The sequence below is a fragment of the Ammodytes marinus genome (genome assembly GCF_949987685.1).
Source record: "Ammodytes marinus genome assembly, chromosome: 1".
NCBI lineage: Eukaryota > Metazoa > Chordata > Actinopteri > Uranoscopiformes > Ammodytidae > Ammodytes > Ammodytes marinus.
In genome coordinates, this window is record NC_137230.1 from 36,986,124 (window position 1) to 37,005,540 (window position 19,417).

A 19,417-nucleotide genomic window follows, 5' to 3' on the forward strand; every position below is an offset into this window, starting at 1 on the left:
ACACACACACACACACACACACACACACACACACACACACACACACACACACACACACACACACACACACACACACACACACACACACACACACACACACACACACAGGGGGTCTCACCTTTAATTTTGTTTCTTGATCAATAAATAATTTGAACATAAACATAAAAATCACACGTGGACCTCGATGGAAAGGTTAAGGGGTGAGCAGATGGATAGTTTAATTTTTTTGTGTTTTTTTCCCCTCTTCTTTCCCTGTTATATTATGTTTGTAAGAAAAATTGCGTATAGATGTCAAGAGATATGCACAAATGCTTTCAATAAAAAAATACTTGAAACAAAAACTTCTTGTCTGTTTTCAGAACTGGCGTAGGGCCTCCTCCGATCAGCTTGCTGCTGCTGTCGGACCAATCAGCTGTGAGTATTTCCCGTTAATAAAAACAAATCTGTTCTTCATTGAAACAAGCCCTGCGTTCCAAATCTCATACTCTTTATGCTACAAGTGGGACATACTTTTCAGGGCTGTACAGTGCGACAGTTTTGATCGCATTTGCTACTGAAATTGATCACGTGCTATGATGAATACAAGTCCATTCGCACTAGTGCTAGTTGATAATGAGGAGAGGCTGTCTTTGAAACACAGAGGAGAGACGCACAACACTGCTTAGAGGGCTCTACATTAATACTCCAAATGGGGGTAAATGTAGTCTTAGGCAAGTAAGTTATTGAGTCCACCCTTCACTTTGGCTGGTGAAAGATATGTGTCCTCGGGATCTGTGCTCGCCTTCACGTTAAAAGCCTGTTACTAGCCAAACGTGAGTTGACTTTTATTTTGAAGCCGGTAAGAACAGGAAGTTAGCGCTTCACAGCCCTGCAGTGCTCTAGCTAGATAGGCAACTCATTCAGCTGCAGAGAAAAGTCAACAGTAGTCTAAAAACAAAGTTTGAAATAAGCCACTGAAGAAAAACTCCCAACACATTCACAACAACCTATTTAATTTATCCTAAATTGTACCAATATGTATACTTATTTATTTAATAGGCTATGTTTAATGTTTTAAAGTTTGGTTTCAATTAACAGAAGGACATTTTCTAAAAATGTTTATTATTATTAATATAATAATTATATGTATATACAAAACATATATAGATATAGATATTATTTTTATATTTTTATGGGGAAAAATTATTCTGAATCAGCAAAAAATTGCAATTGGCAGGTTAGATTCTTTTGCCTAAATTGCAATCAGTGCACCCCTATTCATTCTTCTATAATTATTACTGCACACACTAGGATATAATATTAATTGAGAATCTCAAATGAGACCAAGATGACAGGCTCAAAGGTAATTACAGTGAAATGCAAGGGTTAAGGTTATGCAAGTTTTCGATCATACTTTGTGTGCTACCAAATTTATTTTTGTGGTACTGAATTTTTTTGCTTGCTAGCACCAGTGCTACCACCTAAAAAAATAAGCGTACAGCCCTGCTTTTACTTGTTTATTTCATCAGAACATGGCGCCTTGATCTTGCCTCTTGCTTTTATATCCGTCTCATCCCCGTTTGTTTTCATACTGGGGCTCCGTTGATGTGACATCACTTATGGTGCACACTGGATTGTTGGTCAGAATCGCCCAAATAGGATGCTGATTTTTAACACTAAAAATCTCGTCCGGATCTAGTAAACATCAGGGTATTTCTAACCATCCTAAATCTGGCCACAAGAATCGGGACATCCTAAATAGCAGAAAGTATGGGGGTTGGAACGCAGCCTTGGTCTTAATGTTCTGATCAATAAATGTTTCTCTGTTTGTGTCTTCAGGGTTTTGAGGAGCAGAAGACGACGTCTCAGCTTTTTACTTTTTTTAATTTTAAACATTAACAGAAAATCAACTCTGATCAATTTAACCAGATATAATCACTAGACGGGTTCACATGGACATTTATATTCAGATTAAAAACGTTTTGTCAAAACCAAACCAGATCAAACCGTTACACATAAAGTCTTTATTCTGAATAAAAAATAAAAAAGAGAACGAGATTTCATTGGGTTGCAGAGCGGTGACTTAAACCTTTTTATAAACCGATCAAAAGAAAAATAGTTCTATGTAAATGAGTCAAAGCCATTTAAAGATTATTTTTTGGCATTTTCAAGTTTTATTAGACAGTACTAAAACTCTTCTGTACTTTAGTATGTAGCGTAGTAAAAAGAAAAGGTATGTGATTTGGAACGCAGGGCTGGTTTATCTACGAAAGGCCGACTCTTTTCTCCCACAAAATTAACTTAAAACCCTGTGTTTTTTTAACGATAATTTTATGGCATTTTCAAGCTTTATTAGACAGTACAGAGTTGAAATGGGGAGAGAGAGAGAGAGAGGGGGGGGGGGGATGACCTGCAGTAAAGGTCCACGGGTCGGATTTTAACCCGCGACCACTGCAACGAAGGCCGGAGCCAATATGGTACACGCTCTATCCACTACGCCACCGGAGCGCTCCACTTTGGGCATTTTAACATCTGATCCATTCATTGTATTAAACGTCCATGTAAACAGTAAAGTTGGAATCTGCAAACTGAATTAATTCTTTCTGTTTGGAGAAATATTATCCATGTTATTAATCAATCAATTCTTATAAACAGTGTGTATTCCTTTGTGATTTTATACTATTATTCTCACTCACACACACACACACACACACACACAAACACACACACACACACACACACACACACACACACACACACACACACACACACACACACACACACACACACACACACACACACACACACACACACACACACACACACACACACACACACACACACACACACACACACACACACACACACACACACACACTCTATGTTAACTGATCAATCATTCGTATAAACAGTGTGTAATCAACACAACTTTAAGCTGATTATTTTTGTGATGATTAAACAAAAATGAAAAATATATAATTGCACTTTGAGTCTGTTTTGTACCCGAGTCAAAACTTTTTACTTTTGTATGTTGCATGTGTGTATTTATGTGTTATGCACATAGATAGTAAATAATATGGATGCAGCATCCGGGCTGACCTCAGTTATTCACACGGCATCCAATAATCCTGGTTTGTGCGCGTCACCATTTTGTGAGGGGGAGGGAGATAGCTGACGTATACCTCCGAGGCAAAGTGAGGGACAACGGGCGGCGAGCTGTCACTCAAGAGATCGCACCAATACATTTTAACCTCCGATAAAATAAAAACTAGCGTGCGCCAAAAAAATTCACCCCCCTCAGTGTTGTCATGGAGATATGACCTACACATACAGACTAAAATGGTTTTGTGGACCAGGCTGTAAATAGGTTTAATAAGACTTTGAAAACAGCCTGTTTAACAAGTGAGTCAATGAGAGATGGCTGTCTTCTGCTTCCTCCCCCCTAGTGGCACTTCCGGTTACTACAGTTGTGGTCACTTCCTTATTGGATGCTGGTAAAAATCGCTGAGGTTGGGGCTTGGTTATGTGAGAAAAGGCTATAGTGAGTAGGCCTATGTAGTGTGGATTGAGGCCTAGGTTTAGGCTACAGATCAAATAATGATCCCAAAGCATTTTCTGCTGGTCGACTTTAATCTTGGAATGGCAACTTTATTCTCGATATTTTGACTAATTTCTTGAGGTGTATTATGAGAAAATAAACGAAAATTCTCCTTCGTAGCCTACTGTTATTGTTTTGACTCTCACCCCTGGCCATAAAACTCATGTCAAAGTCCGTTAACATAAAAAGATCCTGTTGGAATGATAAGACATGTAGTAGGCAGGGTGCGGTTCGACAAAGAGGGTATTGTATTTGAATCGCTCTTAATCATGAAATTAAGCACAACCTTGGGAAGTTGATCTTTCATTTTTTAACCACACCCCTTTAGAAAAATAACAGAAGCTACAGTGGCCTTCAAGGACAAGAACAATTCTACATTTTAAACAATGCACCTGATGACATTCCAACTATGACACTTTCAACATGGCGTTTTTTTTTTTTTTTTAAATGTTTCAGCTATTATGCACTAAATTAAACGTAGGCTACTTATGGATATTATAATAAAAACAATTCTAAAAAATCTGTGGATGAAAAAAAAAAGAAAAAGATTTGTGTTCAAAGATTAAGAACTGTTTTGTAATGATTTCAGTAATGTGTTCTATAATTTTGCAATGAAAGCAGAATGAACTAAGCCTAAATGTTGCAACCAAACATAGACCAACTTTATAGTTTTGAAGGTAGGTTGGTTTGGTTATTCATGTAGAGAACCGCCTTTTTTTTCTTTTTTGTGTGAAGAATTTGTTGTTGATGTTCATTTTTATGCGTTATTTATTTCAACAATACCACCAAAAGATTTCAAATGATTTATTGTCATGTGCAGAAATACCAAAAAGTGCAATATTTGGTGCAGTCAATTAGTGTAAATGTATCTTATACCAGAAACTAGTAGCATAGAAAACGTGCAAATTGTGAAAAAACTTTTAGTTTGCTTTAGTGGATACTAAAGAAGAGCAATGTCTCTGTGTGAACTGATTATTTTGTAGAGATCTGCTGATCTGTTAAACAATTGTGTGAGTGGGAATCAAAATAAATTGGTATGCTGGGTTAAGTCAGAAATGTACGTGCTACTATTGTAAAATAATAAGCTCTACTACATGTTACAGGCATTAGCCTTGTTCGACTTACCCAGGTCTGAGCAAGACCTGCGCAACTATGACGCGCGTCTTGATGAGCGCACAACAAAAATGCTGTGCGCTCAGCAAGCCGAGCGTCATAGTTGCGCAGGTCTTAGCAAGACGGCGACATCTCGAACGAGGCTATTGAGTTGAGACACACCCAGTGATCAATATAAGAGGTAAACTCCTTCCCATCTCAGACTGACTGCAGCGACCGCCGACATGACACCAGCCTTCATCATCCTCCTCTGCCTCGCGCTCAAGGTAATTACACTTTTCAACTCCTTTGTGATTTTCTCTACTAATGACATCTATTGCAGGATGCCCAAGTGAAAAACAAGTGTATTTCTCTATACCAGTGGTTTTCAAACTGTGGGGGGCGGGGTTATGGCAGGGGGGGCGCGGATGAATATGTGAAAAAAAAAATAATAAAAAAAAAAAAATATATATATATATATAGGGGAGAGTAGCCTAAGTTGTGCATTTTGGAAGTTGCAAAACCCCTTGTTTCTAGAAAACCGTGGAAGAAATTGGAAATGTGACCACATATTTAAGAAGAGCCATCCATTTGACTCATCCTGTAAAGAAGGGAGACACAAGGAATAAGATATAAGCACATTTAAGCTCAAAAAACTGTGTTTTGCCTTTCAAAGTAAAATTTCCATGATCAAGGTTTTTTGATTATTGTGTCTGAACAATTATAGACACGTTTGAAAACATTTGACACATGTTTTAGTGCTTTGGTATGCTACACTTTGAGTCTATATAGTTAGCACGATGTCAGCCCTAAATTGCTGCATCATGCCTATTATCCAAAATTCTGGGGATGGGGTGATTTGTGCCAAAGGGCCTAGGTGAGTTATAAGTAAGTAACTTGACTTGCAAGTCAACTAGACATTTGGAAGATGGCAGCCGAGCACACGCGCGGCTCGGCAGGTGCCCCGTGTCTGCTGTGAAACCCGGTTAATGCCATCAAGCCTTTCCATTGTCTTGTTGGATGTTTAACTCTGTTTTAATCATAAGTCTGCTTTTACTAACCACACGGCAGCATATATCCTTCGAAAACAATGCATGCGCTCCGACACACGGAAGTCAGCGTCTTCTGTATTCTACCTTCCTAAACAATGGGCGAGCCAAAGTGCCATCCGCGCTACAAGGAATCACCAACCCAGCCAGTAAAACCGTGAGACTTTTATATCTGGCATTTATGGTATTACTTGCAGGCGACGTGGAGATTAACCCTGTCCCACATCCTTTGAACATTAACTTTCCGGCTAATGTAGCCCCGCTACATGCTCAGCTACATGCTCAGCTGACCTACTCTCATTGTCAAACACAGCCGCGGCTGGGGACGGCTTGGCCAGCAGCCGCGATCATCCAACAACCATGGTCATTTCCCATATGGCCTTCCTGGACTCCCGTGGCCAACTTCGTATTTCCAACAACTTCTGCGCTGCCTTTGGCAGCATACACAACCCAGCTACCCGGGCTGCCACGGCGAGTTGCAACGCCGCATCCTACGGAACTACCGGCGGTTCGTGAAACGGGACCGAGCAGAGAACCAGCTATAAACAGCGGGATTATAGTGAACATTTGTTTCCGTCACCACTGACCAACATCTCAACAGCGGGGCTGCACCTAGCTGCCATCGGCAAGACAGAGGCACTATCTAGCGCATCAGCTGGCGCACTGAGCCGAAGCCCAGCGATGCAGCAGCAGAGGACCGAAGATCGCTTACTATCGCCCCACACTGTTCTCGCCTCCGCGCCGCTACCCGCAGTTCACACCAGCGAGGGGGAAAGGACAAAAGAACTGTTTCCACACACAAGCGCACGTAAGATTCATAACCCAGTACTCAGAAAACATAAACGACTGAAATTATTTAGGACACTTAATCAGGCTAGGACTGTTTGGGATCCAGTGTATAAAAATGGGGGGTTGTTTGGAGGTCATTTAAATGTGCGCAGTTTGGTGCCAAAACGTGAACAGATTGAACATTTGTTGTGTAATTCTAATGTAGACTTTATGGGTTTATCCGAAACGTGGCTCACCAACTCCTCACCCGAAGCTGCAGTGTCACTGGCAGAATACCAAACTTTCAGGAAAGATAGGGGTCAGGGGAAGGGTGGGGGGGTTCTCATGTATGTAAAAAAACATTTAAAATGCAATCAAATTAAATGGCCCAGCAACATCACTCTTGAGTGCATTGGTGTGAATATCTTCCTTTCAAGAGAGATGTCGCTGACAGTCATCTGCATCTATCGCAAACCTACTGCTAATCTGGATTTTTACGACCAACTCAAAGCACTCCTTACCTTATGTGACCATAAAAAAGAAATTCTACTCTTTGGTGATTTCAACGTCAATTGGGATAACAAAAAAGACAGAAAAAAAACTTAAGCTTATAACAGAATATTTCAACCTCACTCAACTAATAGAACAACCCACTAGAATTACGCACCGTACTCACTCCAGAATTGATTTGGTTTTCACAAATAAACCGGAAAGGATTAGCCTGGCATTCCCAGACCTGCCACTAGGCGCTGGCAAATTAAATTTGCTGCGCGTGTTGGTCTGGAGACGCTCCGTTGAAGCTTATCAAGACTACCAGAAATCTGGTATAACGTTTCAATTGGTTCTATCTAATATGGGCGCGCCAGAGCCCTTTATATGGTGCTCTGGGGAGGACGTAACCGGATGACGACAGTGACGTGCATGCGACGTCGAAGCTGTGATAGTAAACATCAAAGATGGCTGCGGATATGTTGTGTGAGTTTGAGACTGCTTTGGCCTCGACCCTTAACGAATTGGAAGACGGGACTCATAGCTTTCACTAGCAAGTAAGTGGAATGTTCTGTTTTGCCGACCGACAACGGCAAACGTTTAATTGAACAGTTTAACAGCTGTTCGCTAAACGAACGGGGCTTACGTCACTTGTGCATCGCTCTGATTGGTTGTAGTGCTATCCAACTGCGTGCAGTGGCATTTGAAATGCACGAGTAGGAGCCGCCCCTAGAGTTGGAAATTACTATTGATCGTCGCCAGACCCTCTATCGTTCAAGATATCAGGGTCAGGATTTCCAGGCTAGGAAAGGATTACAAAAACCCACAACCTGTTAACAGGTCTGGGGCCGGTTTCCCGATAACGTCATCTCTTAGCGCTACGAAGACTCCTACGAAGACTCCTACGTTATGACTTACCAAAGTTGTTTACCTCTGTAGTCGTGGTTCCCGAACCGTGTCTAGGAGAAGCACTCCTTACGTCGTTCGTACACTGCTGAAATCGGTTGCTCCGAGTTCGATTATCCATTTCCTGCTCATTTCATGCGCAGCTGCATCTGTATGCTGTCTAATCAAATCTACCCGTGCATTTCTAGTGTAATATAAAGTCATGAATTAGCCTAGTTTGTTGAATCATCATCTGTGTTTTGGAACTCTTGTTTTATAATCTAAGTATCTTTAAGAACACTAATCACGTTACTTGGTGGGTCAGTAATGAAACTGAAAGTAGATATAATATCGCCAATAGCCTATATAAATAAAAACAGACGGCCCAAACAGCGTCCAAATGAGCTAAAATCCTAAATACAATAAACAGTAACATGGCACACTTATTTTAAGGTAAGCTCTAATTGATTATTCATTCATTTTTTCGCACGTTTACATGTTTTGAGGCGGAGGATCCGACGCACTCTGCCCGGGCTCAGCTGACAGCTGAGAGCCGGTGTGGAACACAGTGCGGAGGTTCTAGTGTTAACCATGTCGAACATACTACCATAGCCTATACCAATTTTAAAAAATATATAGAAAATATAGAAACAGCGGAGGAGATGAAGATTGTTACAGCAATTATTTCCATCATGAATGACTTGTGTGGCAGTTCCATGCGCAACAGGGATGTCACTCATGTCCGTTTTACGCATGGTGCTTACGGAAGGAAATGTGGGGGTTTGTATCTCTGACGATGCCACAGCGATCGCAGGGACTTTCACTTGTGTCATTAAACTTATAAATCTGACTGTATTTCATATCACAGGGATACAGCGATGACTGTAGCCTATTTAATAACAAACTGATAAAAACGATCCGACTGTAGGCTATAGTGTATCACGTATTGGTATTTTCATATTGACGGACATCGCATCCATTCAGTTAATGCTGATTGTCAAGTCAGTTAGATGACTAAAAAGTAGGCTACTTGTTCATATATTTTGAACACTTTGTGAATCAGAGTTAATGGCATTCTGCTAAAATATATAATAGTCTAAGCCTACTTTAAATATACGTGATATACACTATACAGTTGGATCGTTTTTAACAGTTTGTTATTAAATACAGTCATCGCTGTGTCCGTTTGATATGAAATACAGTCAGATTTATTAGTTAAATTACACAAGTGAGAGCTGAAACATCCATACGGTAGAGCTAAGAAGGCTCTGAGGGCGCTCCAGACCAACCTTACCAACGTATGACGTACGAAAGAGATTCGTAGCAAAGAAGGTTTCGGGAAACAGGCGAAACGTTAAGTAGGAACTCTACGTAGGGGTTACGAATGACGTAGCGTTAAGAAGGCTCTAAGAAGGCTTTGGGAAACCGGCCCCTGGTCTCTCAGACCATAATATAATCTTCTTTTCTAGAAAAGTCAAACGCTCAGAAAATCCGTGTCATAGCTCTACCAACCGTACTATTAATATGAAAATACCTATGAACCAATTAGAAAATGTGGATAGAGCTTTGAAAGATATTGACTGGGTTGGCCTTGTGGAATGTGATGATGCAGAGGCTGGCAGTGACTTATTTCTCTCAAAAGTCAAAGAAGTAATCCTCTCTTTCTCCAGGAGAGGGCGCCATGGGAGAAACAAGTCTAAATCTCTCCCCTGGTTTAACTCTGCCTGTTTAAAACTAATGAAGCATAGGGATCAGTTGCTCAGAAAATCTATTAAATCTGGACTTTACATAGACAGACTCAACTTCACAGGAGCCAGAAATAAAGTAACGTCTGAATTACTTTCATTTCATTTCATTTTTTTCATTTAACTTTTATTTATCCTCGAGAGACCAATTAAGGGGTGACCCTCATTTACAATGACGTCGAGTTCAAACAAATTCAAAGGAAAAACAACAATACACAAACAATATTCAACGCAAACACATCAAACACACAACAACAGGTGAAGAGAAAAACAATTGAAACATTTACACAGTGGTGAAATTTAGTGGTAGCAATTCAAATTAAATGGGTGAAAGTACAATATAGCCTAATTAAAACAGTTACAGGTAGAGTTTGGCAGATTTAAAATAGTTTGTTTAAATTGGTTAAAGGATATGAAGTTATTTAATTTAATTTGTTGCTGTAAGTTGTTCCAGGAGTCAGGGGCACTGAAGCTAAAAGCTGTCTTTCCCAGCTCAGACCGGGCTTGTGGGACATAAAGCATAAGCATGTCAGTGGAGCGGGTCTGATAAAGCCCATCTGAGATTTGCAGCAATTCCGTTAAATAACGAGGAAGCTTCCCGGTCAAGGCTTTGTAAATAAAAACATGCCAATGTGCGTCACGTCTCTCTTTAAGGGAGGACCACCCAACCTTTTCATATAAAAGATTACGCAAGATTACGCAATTACGCAAGGCTAAAGCACATTTTTTTATCCAAATTATCGAAAACGCTAGAGGTAACAGTAAAAAAATATGGCAGAACATAAATAAATTAACAGGGAAACAAAACAAGCAGGAAATTACAGGCTTGGAATTAAAAATGAATAATCAATTGGTGAGTGATCCTGTGGCTCTGGCACAAGAGTTTAATTCCTTTTTCATTAAATCCATACATGACTTGGTGAAACAATTCACATTTTCTGAGGGTTCTGATCAGCAGCTTCCCACTTTAACTGACAATGCTTATCCCAAATTTGATATCCAAGAAATCACAGAGCCAGAAGTTATTGAAATCATTACAACCCTGAACAACTCTAAAGCCAAGGATATGTATGGGCTTGATAGTAGCTTTATTAAATCACATAAGGTGACTTTAGCAGCTCCGATCATGCATCTGGTTAATTTATCTATAAAAAAATCCATTGTCCCTAAGGCGTGGAAATTGGCCTCGGTTACCCCTGTATTTAAAGCGGGGGACAAATCTGACATGAATAATTATAGACCAATCAGTATTCTGCCTATAACTTCCAAAATAATTGAAAAATGGGTTACTAAACAGATCATTGAATTTCTCAGTACTAGTCAAACACCTCTACATCCCATGCAGTTCGGGTTTCGGCCACACCACTCTACCGAGACGGCATTGGCCATGTTTATGGAAAAAATTAAATGTCAGCTTGATAAAAATGGATGTGTTGGTGCCGTATTCTTAGATTTAAAAAGAGCCTTCGACACCGTCAATCACAAGGTGCTCCTATCTAAATTGTCTCGTTTAAATTTTTCTGCTCAAACTATTAACTGGTTCCAGTCATACTTGTCCCATAGAGAACAATGCACTGTGGTGGGCGGGGCCAGTTCTGCTTACATGAGTTGTCCAGTAGGAGTCCCCCAAGGGTCCATACTGGGGCCCATTCTATTTTCACGGTATATTAATGATTTACCTGAATACTGTTTGGATGTTGATGTCCAGCTTTATGCTGACGACACTGTAATTTTCACTAAAGCAAAAAATCCTGAGGAGGCAGCACGTGTTCTCTCATCAGCCCTTACACATATACAAACATGGCTCAAAAGATCATGTCTCATTTTAAATGCAAAAAAACTGTGTGTTTATACCTGTCGAAGCAACAGTCTACTATGCTTTCTCATTCTGGAGTGTTCTTGGGCACAGAAGAGTTGGAAGTTGTCAATGAGTTTAAATACTTAGGCGTGATTATAGACTCCAGACTTACTTTAAAAAAACATGTTAAAATGATATCCCAAAAAATTAAATTCAATCTTTGTAATTTCAAGCAAATCAGAGGATGTCTGTCAGATGCAGCTGCTATGATGTTACTGCATTCCATGATACTTTCTCACCAGAACTACTGCATCACCAGCTGGTCCATGTCGGGTTCTTGTATCTTAAAACCAGTTATGCTTCTGTACAAAAAAGCACTTAAAACTCTAGATAAAAAACCTTTCTCTTACCATCATTGTAACATCTTAGAGAAATATAATTTACTGAGTTTCGATAATTTCTGTAAATTCTCCTGCGTATGCTTAATTTACAAAGTACTACATGGCCTGGCGCCACCACCACTGCTAGAGTTTATTAGGTACAAACAGACTCGGATCACCAGAGCTGTTGCAAACAGGGACTGTGAGATTCCTTTCAGGAAAACTGCTTTTAGCCATAACACCCTTTCCGTTACCGGTACTGCATTATGGAACACACTACCTCCAACTATAAGGGCATGTCCCACACTGGCCTCTTTTAAGCGCAAAATAAAGACATGGCTTACTGATAACAAAACATGTAACCACATATAACACTGCACTGTATCGGCCCACTTTCTATTGAATTGTATTTCCTTTTTAACCAATACTTATGTTTGTCCTTGCTTTTTATAGAACCTTTTCATGTTATGTATTTATTGTATATCTTTTGTATTGTTTTTAATGTAACATCCACCTGCCTATGGACAACAGATGGAAATTAGCCCCTGGGCTACAATCTGGCACATTTACATGTTGGAATGACTATGTTTATCAATGTGCACTGTCCTGAAATAATTAAATAAAAACAATAAAAAAAAAGTAAGTAAAATGTATTTATAAAAGCACATTTATGACAGTTTGCACTGTCCAAAGTGCTGTATATAGTGCATTCAGTAGGTAAACAATGAAGGTAAAATAACAATAACCAAAATAAAAGACGTAAAGCCCATACATCCACATAAACACAGATAGTAGTGCAGAGGTAAGATAGTTAATGGGGAGGAAACACCAGGGTGTACATATGGGTTTTGAGCCTTGATTTAAAGGCAGACATGTAGGGGGAATCACATTTGTCAGGTGGCAGTTGGTTCCACAAGCATGGAGCAACTAGTGCAAAGTACATTTCTGAGAGTTGTGCCAGTGGCATGGCTGTATACGCTGGTCACCAAAAGAAAGTGATTGTCTACAGTAGCTCAGAAGAGAGTGACATCTCAATTCCACTTAACGACACCACTGATGAGAGTTCAGATGGCCAGAAAGATGATGATGGTGACTTTGTCATTGTGAGCTTTGCAGGCAAAACCACCTAGATCTGCTAGGCCTTGTTTAAGAAAGTGTACCTTCAATCTTTGTCAACTATTTACTTTATTTACTTTAAATACACCTTAAATAAGTGATTGTCTAATGGATTTGTCTTGCATTACAGTTTTTGAGATATATATAAATTGGCACAATTCACCCCATCTTATTTTCTCCAAATGCACAAATCACCCCACGTTGTGGTGATTTGTGCGACAAGACAACTTTTTTTCCGAAAGCTATATTTCTTAAACAGTTTATTCCAGATCCAAAGTTTTTATTGCCAGGGATGCACAACATCCTGAAATATATGTACATATTTGAGTTGGAGACATAACTGTCAAGGCCTCACTTTAAAATCACTTTGAGTAAAAAGTTGCACAACTTAGGCCACTCTCCCCTATATATATTTCTCTTTTTTTTTTTTTTTGAGTTTGTGTTTTTATATTAAGATCACGGCATAGCTGGACAAGAGTTCTTCTGCTTCGTTCCTCTTACTGCATTTAAATGCATTCATTATATTACAGAGAAATAGGTCTTGTTAAAGAAAAAGACTGCCAAGCCCAACCCAGAGGACCCTGCAATTTTTTTAATTTTAAATTAATATTTTTATGGAAAATCCATGTGTCCTTCTTCAATAGCTTCTAATTCATCAGACCCAGTGTCTCCAAATTATTTGTTCACACAAAATTCCTCATATTTAGCCTCTTAATTTTCGTCTCAAAATCCACCAGATTCATGCATTTCACTTTAAAAAGGTGAAAAAAAATCTCCCGGGGGGGCATACCCCCGGACCCCGCTAGGAGGGTCTGGTTCTCCACTGGCTACTATTTTCCTCCAGCAGGACATTTATTTATTTATTTATTTATTATTATTCTTCCGGACAATTACACATAATACATCATTTTCTCATTGCATATTCATACATATTACTTTGTATTATCGTCCGACATTGGAGGCTTTAGCGAAAAAACACTGGATGTGTGAATGACATTTAACTAGTCAATAATTTGGGCAAGTCTGTCTGTCTATCTTTCTTTCTTCAATGTCCTGCCTTTATTATAGGTGCTATGAAGTTGCTGAGTAGAAATTCAGAAATGATCTGCATAAAAATTAACCCTGGCCAAAATGTATTAGGCTAACATAAGCACAGCTAAAGTTATTCAAAAAGCAAAACGAAAAAAAAGGCCAAAAGGCAGAAAATGGTCCCAGTGGTGCATGAGGGTTAAATAAGTTCATAGGGTGTTGATATACTTGCAAACTTTTAATACACTTCAAATATACTTTAAGTATAGAAAAATACACTTGTTTTTCACTTGGGCATCCTGCAATAGATGTCATTAATTTTTATGCAAGACCCTAAGACCATTTTCGGCCCCCATTGACTTCCATTCAAAACGGCCTATTTTTCCAAATTTGATCCTGCTGACGAACCAGCATAAAATATGTTTTTCTATTATTTTGTGCTTTCATCCTTGACAAAAGGCATCAAAATTTGTGATTTTCACCCCAACTACTAGGTGGTGCCCTTTAGGTATAATTTGCATGGGGTTGAATGACAGGCTATTTTCCTGGTTGACAGTCCTGCAATATTTTTGCCTTGCTTCAACTCTTTCAATTTGAAGCGTCTCACTGCCATCACCCTGATCTTTAGCTCCCTCCACAGATTCTCAATTGGATTCAAGTCAGGACTCTGGCTGGGCCACTGTAAAACGTTAGTGTGTTTGTCCGCTCAGCATTTCTTCACCACTCTTGCTTTGTGTTTTGGGTCGGAGGGGGCGCCCTTGCCCACTGCGCCACGGGCACCCCCATCCTTTTTTTTGTAACACAACATACGATCTAACATGAATCTATACGGGTCTATTTGCCACTATGGTTAAAACATTTATTATTTCTCTTTTGGATTTCTCCATGCAGGTTGATTTAGAAAATAGTGTCTTGATTATTTTAGGTTGTTAGTGACTCTGTGGATCAAATTAGTCTCAAACAAGAATCATCTTTGACTCTGGACACCTCCTCCTCCTTCTGCTATTTTGGGCCAAAGAAAATCTATACACCTTCTTTTTCTTTTGACCTTTTTCCTAACATAAATCTACAGATGTCACTATGTCACTATAAAAACAGTTTTTTTCTCTTTTGGATTTCTCCATCCAGGTTGATTCACAACCGAGCCCAGCCGGCTCCGTGACTTTTTCCTGCGGTGGCAGACAGTGCCCTTCTGGTCAGGACTGCCTCCTGGTGGACGGCACATCTCGCTGCATGGACCCGTGTGATCACTACACGCCGCTAGACGACGACTGGAGAGCCACGGACAACATCAGGGCGGGTTTCCTATGCGACCCAAACTGGCAGGGCTGGTACCGTCTGTTCCTCGGTAACAGCAGCGTTCAGATGCCAGAGAGATGCATTGATATGCACATGTGTGGATCTGCTTTTTCACTGTGGCTGAAGACGCCCCACCCGCGGCTCTCTGCAGGCATCATACAGGCCCAGGTTTGTGGCAGCTCGAGGAGTAGTACATTTGGAGCCTGCTGCAAATTCAAGTCCAACCCAATCCATGTGAAAGCCTGCCCAGGACACTACTACGTCTACAAGTTCACAAGGCCCAATGGCAACTGCTATACAGGGTACTGTGCAGGTGAGCAACACGTTCCTTCTCTGCAGTCACACTGTGGTTTCAACGTTGAGCCAAATGCTAAGATCAAGATCCAGAGGCTTCAGCTGCTGAAGCACAAAGTTATAAGTCTAGTTCTTCAGACTGACAGTGAATGGAATCCTTATTCCCTATTGTATGTGGAGATGATCATGTCTTTGGATAATTCAGACCTTTGGCTCCATCAGATTCTCTAGTGAACTAATTTGTTTTGTGCTCCTCATCAGATGCCAACACAAAGATACCTGTGTGTAACACCTGCACTGGAGCTCAGACCTGTGTGAGCAATGGCAACGTCTGGAGGTGTGAAGGTGAGTCTGAGTGACCATCGAACATCCACCATTCCACATGATTTACCTTGATGGTTTTGACACAAAAAGAGTGTGGTGTAGGGGAGAACGGGGTAATGTGAGACACTTTTTACATTTGCTCCCCTCTAAGTGAGCTAAACTTATATATCAGTAAAATGTACACATTTCCAATTAATTCAGGATGTTTCCTAGCAATGGACATTATCAGAATGTATTCAGGACAAAGGGCAGTGAAAATATGGTTGTTTTAAAAAAAGTTTTCTTGGGTCTCATTTACCCCAGTTTAGGGGTAAACTGAGACAGACTAGCGAAATCAAGGGGGTAAACTGATCCACTTACTTTTTCTACTCTGAAACTACCATAACAACACATTTAGTAACAGTTAGAATCCTGACAGCTAGTTTGAAAACCACATATTCCAGAACTACTGTCAGACTAGTAACAGAATCATGGGGTTTGGTCAATTAAGCAAAACATTTTTCTAAACACTCGAAAGTAACTCTGATACAAATACAACATATAATTCATATTCAATAATTAACGTTCAAATGACAGATAGAACCAGTTAGATTAAAACACAGTCTGGGGGTCAGAACACAAGACCCATAGAGCTAAAAACGAGGCATTGCCAGACTGCTGTGGGGAATATAAATATGTAATTATGAGCAAAAGCTGGATGCTTGTCCCAAAGCTAATAGCTATACACCAGTCAGGCAAAAATACCAATAAAAACATTTATTTTAGTTTCACCGTTTGAAAAAAAGCACAAGTAGCTTCCTATCCGTTGTGTTATTAAAAATGAGGAATTAATAGACTGCTGTGGTTAAGATAAATTAGTGGATTATGAGCAAAAGCCTTCTGTGTTGGTTTATGCAACATTCAGCATGCTTTGCTACAGGCATCTTGTCGCTTAGCAGGGAAAACAACATGGCGGTGAAGGAATATTTTTTTCAGAGGATCTCGGGGCCGTGGACCAATAAGAAATAGGGGGGTGGGGTTATCATGGACTACTGCACGGTGGAAGTGTCTGGTTACTAATGTGGGGGGAGGTGGGTTTCCCGTTTTTGACATCAGAAACTGATAGAATTCTGACTGGAGTATATTGGGGGGAGGTTTTCAGAAAGGGGGAGAGTGAGAAAAGGAGAAAGTTTTCTTTTTTTATATACTTTGGCAGTCTCTAGGCACAACGTGGACACATATTCATGTTCAAAAACATCAAAAAGTGAATTTTGCATAATATGGGAGCTTTACATATAATGGATTCATTAAAAGAGGGTAGAGACACTGTCTCACTTTACCCCACAGCATTTGTCTCACTTTACCCTACAATCTGAGAAAAAACTACCTCTCGTAGCAATTCAGGCTAATCTTCAGGTTCCTTCTCTGCAGTCACACTGTGGTATCAAAGTTGACCCAAATGCTAAGATCAAGATCCAGAGGCTTCAGCTGCTGAAGCACAAAGTTATACGTCTAGTTCTTCAGACTGACAGTGAATGGAATCCTTATTCCATATTGTATGTGGAGATGATCATGTCTTTGGATAATTCAGACCTTTGGCTCCATCAGATTCTCTAGTGAACTAATTTGTCTTGTGCTCCTCATCAGATGCCAACACAAATATACATGTGTGTAAAACCTGCACTGGAGCTCAGACCTGTGTGAGCAATGGCAACGTCTGGAGGTGTGAAGGTGAGTCTGAGTGACCATCCACCATTCCACATGATTTACCTTGATGGTTTTGACACAAAAAGAGTGTGGTGTAGGGGAGAACGGGGTAAAGTGAGACACTTTTTACATTTGCTCCCCTCTAAGCGAGCTAAACTGATTTATCAGTCAAATGTACACATTTCCAATTAATTCAGGAGTTTTCCTAGCAATGGACATTATCAGAATGTATTCAGGACAAAGGGCAGTGAAAATATGGTTGTTTAAAAAAAAAAAGTTTTCTTGGGTCTCACTTTACCCCAGCTTAGGGGTAAACTGAGACAGACTAGCGAAATCAAGGGGGTAAACTGATCCACTTACTTTTTCCACTCTGAAACTACCATAACAACACATTTAGTAACAGTTAGAATCCTGACAGCTAGTTTGAAAACCACATATTCCAGAACTACTGTCGGACTAGTAACAGAATCATGGGGTTTGGTCAATTAAGCAAAACATTTTTCTAAACACTCGAAAGTAACTCTGCTACAAATACAACATATAATTCATATTCAATAATTAACATTCAAATGACTGATAGAACCAGTTAGATTAAAACACAGTCTGGGGGTCAAAACACAAGACCCATAGAGCTAAAAACGAGGCATTGCCAGACTGCTGTGGGGAATATAAATAGGTTATTATGAGCAAAAGATTGATGCTCTTCCCGAAGCTAGCTCGGGAGCTAGTGGCTAAAAATATCACTAAAATCAGTGAAAACATTAGTTTCAAAGTTTGACTTCTACACTATTAGCTTCCAACCCTTTGTCCTGTTTAAAAACGAGGCATCGCTAGACTGGTGTGGGGAATATAAATATGTAATTATGAGCAAAAGCTGGATGCTTGTCCCAAAGCTAATAGCTATACACCAGTCAGGCAAAAATACCAATAAAAACATTTATTTTAGTTTCACCGTTTGAAAAAAAGCACAAGTAGCTTCCTATCCGTTGTGTTATTAAAAATGAGGAATTAATAGACTGCTGTGGTTAAGATAAATTAGTGGATTATGAGCAAAAGCCTTCTGTGTTGGTTTATGCAACATTCAGCATGCTTTGCTGTACTACAGGCATCTTGTCGCTTAGCGGGGAAAACAACATGGCGGTGAAGGATAATTTTTTCAGAGGATCTCGGGGCCGTGGACCAATAAGAAATAGGGGGGGTGGGGTTATCATGGACTACTGCACGGTGGAAGTGTCTGGTTACTAATGTGGGGGGAGGTGGCTTTCCCGTTTTTGACGTCAGAAACTGATAGAATTCTGACTGGAGTATATTGGGGGGAGGTTTTCAGAAAGGGGGAGAGTGAGAAAAGGAGAAAGTTTTCTTTTTTTATATACTTTGGCAGTCTCTAGGCACACCGTGGACACATATTCATGTTCAAAAACATCAAAAAAGTGCATTTTGCATAATATGGGAGGTTTACATATAATGGATTCATTAAAAGAGGGTAGAGACACTGTCTCACTTTACCCCACAGCATTTGTCTCACTTTACCCTACAATCTGAAAAAAAACTACCTCTCGTAGCAATTCAGGCTAATCTTCAGTTAGCATCATCACATGGTTTCATATGTTGGTAGTTCATCAACATGTATGATCTAAGTTTTTTTACCTGAATCAATTTGCTTTGGCACAACAGTTGATTAAGTTGACAGCCAGAAAATTTACTTTTACATGCAAAAAAAAAAATATTGTTTTGAAAAAAACATGCTTACAATAGCAGAATGACGTCCCCTCCCTCATGGCCAAGGGGAAATGGGAGGGGCTTGAAAACATAATGCTCACATGACCATACATGTGTTCCGTTACCTAGATACAGGGGGTGTCTCACATTAGCTCGTTCTCCCCTAC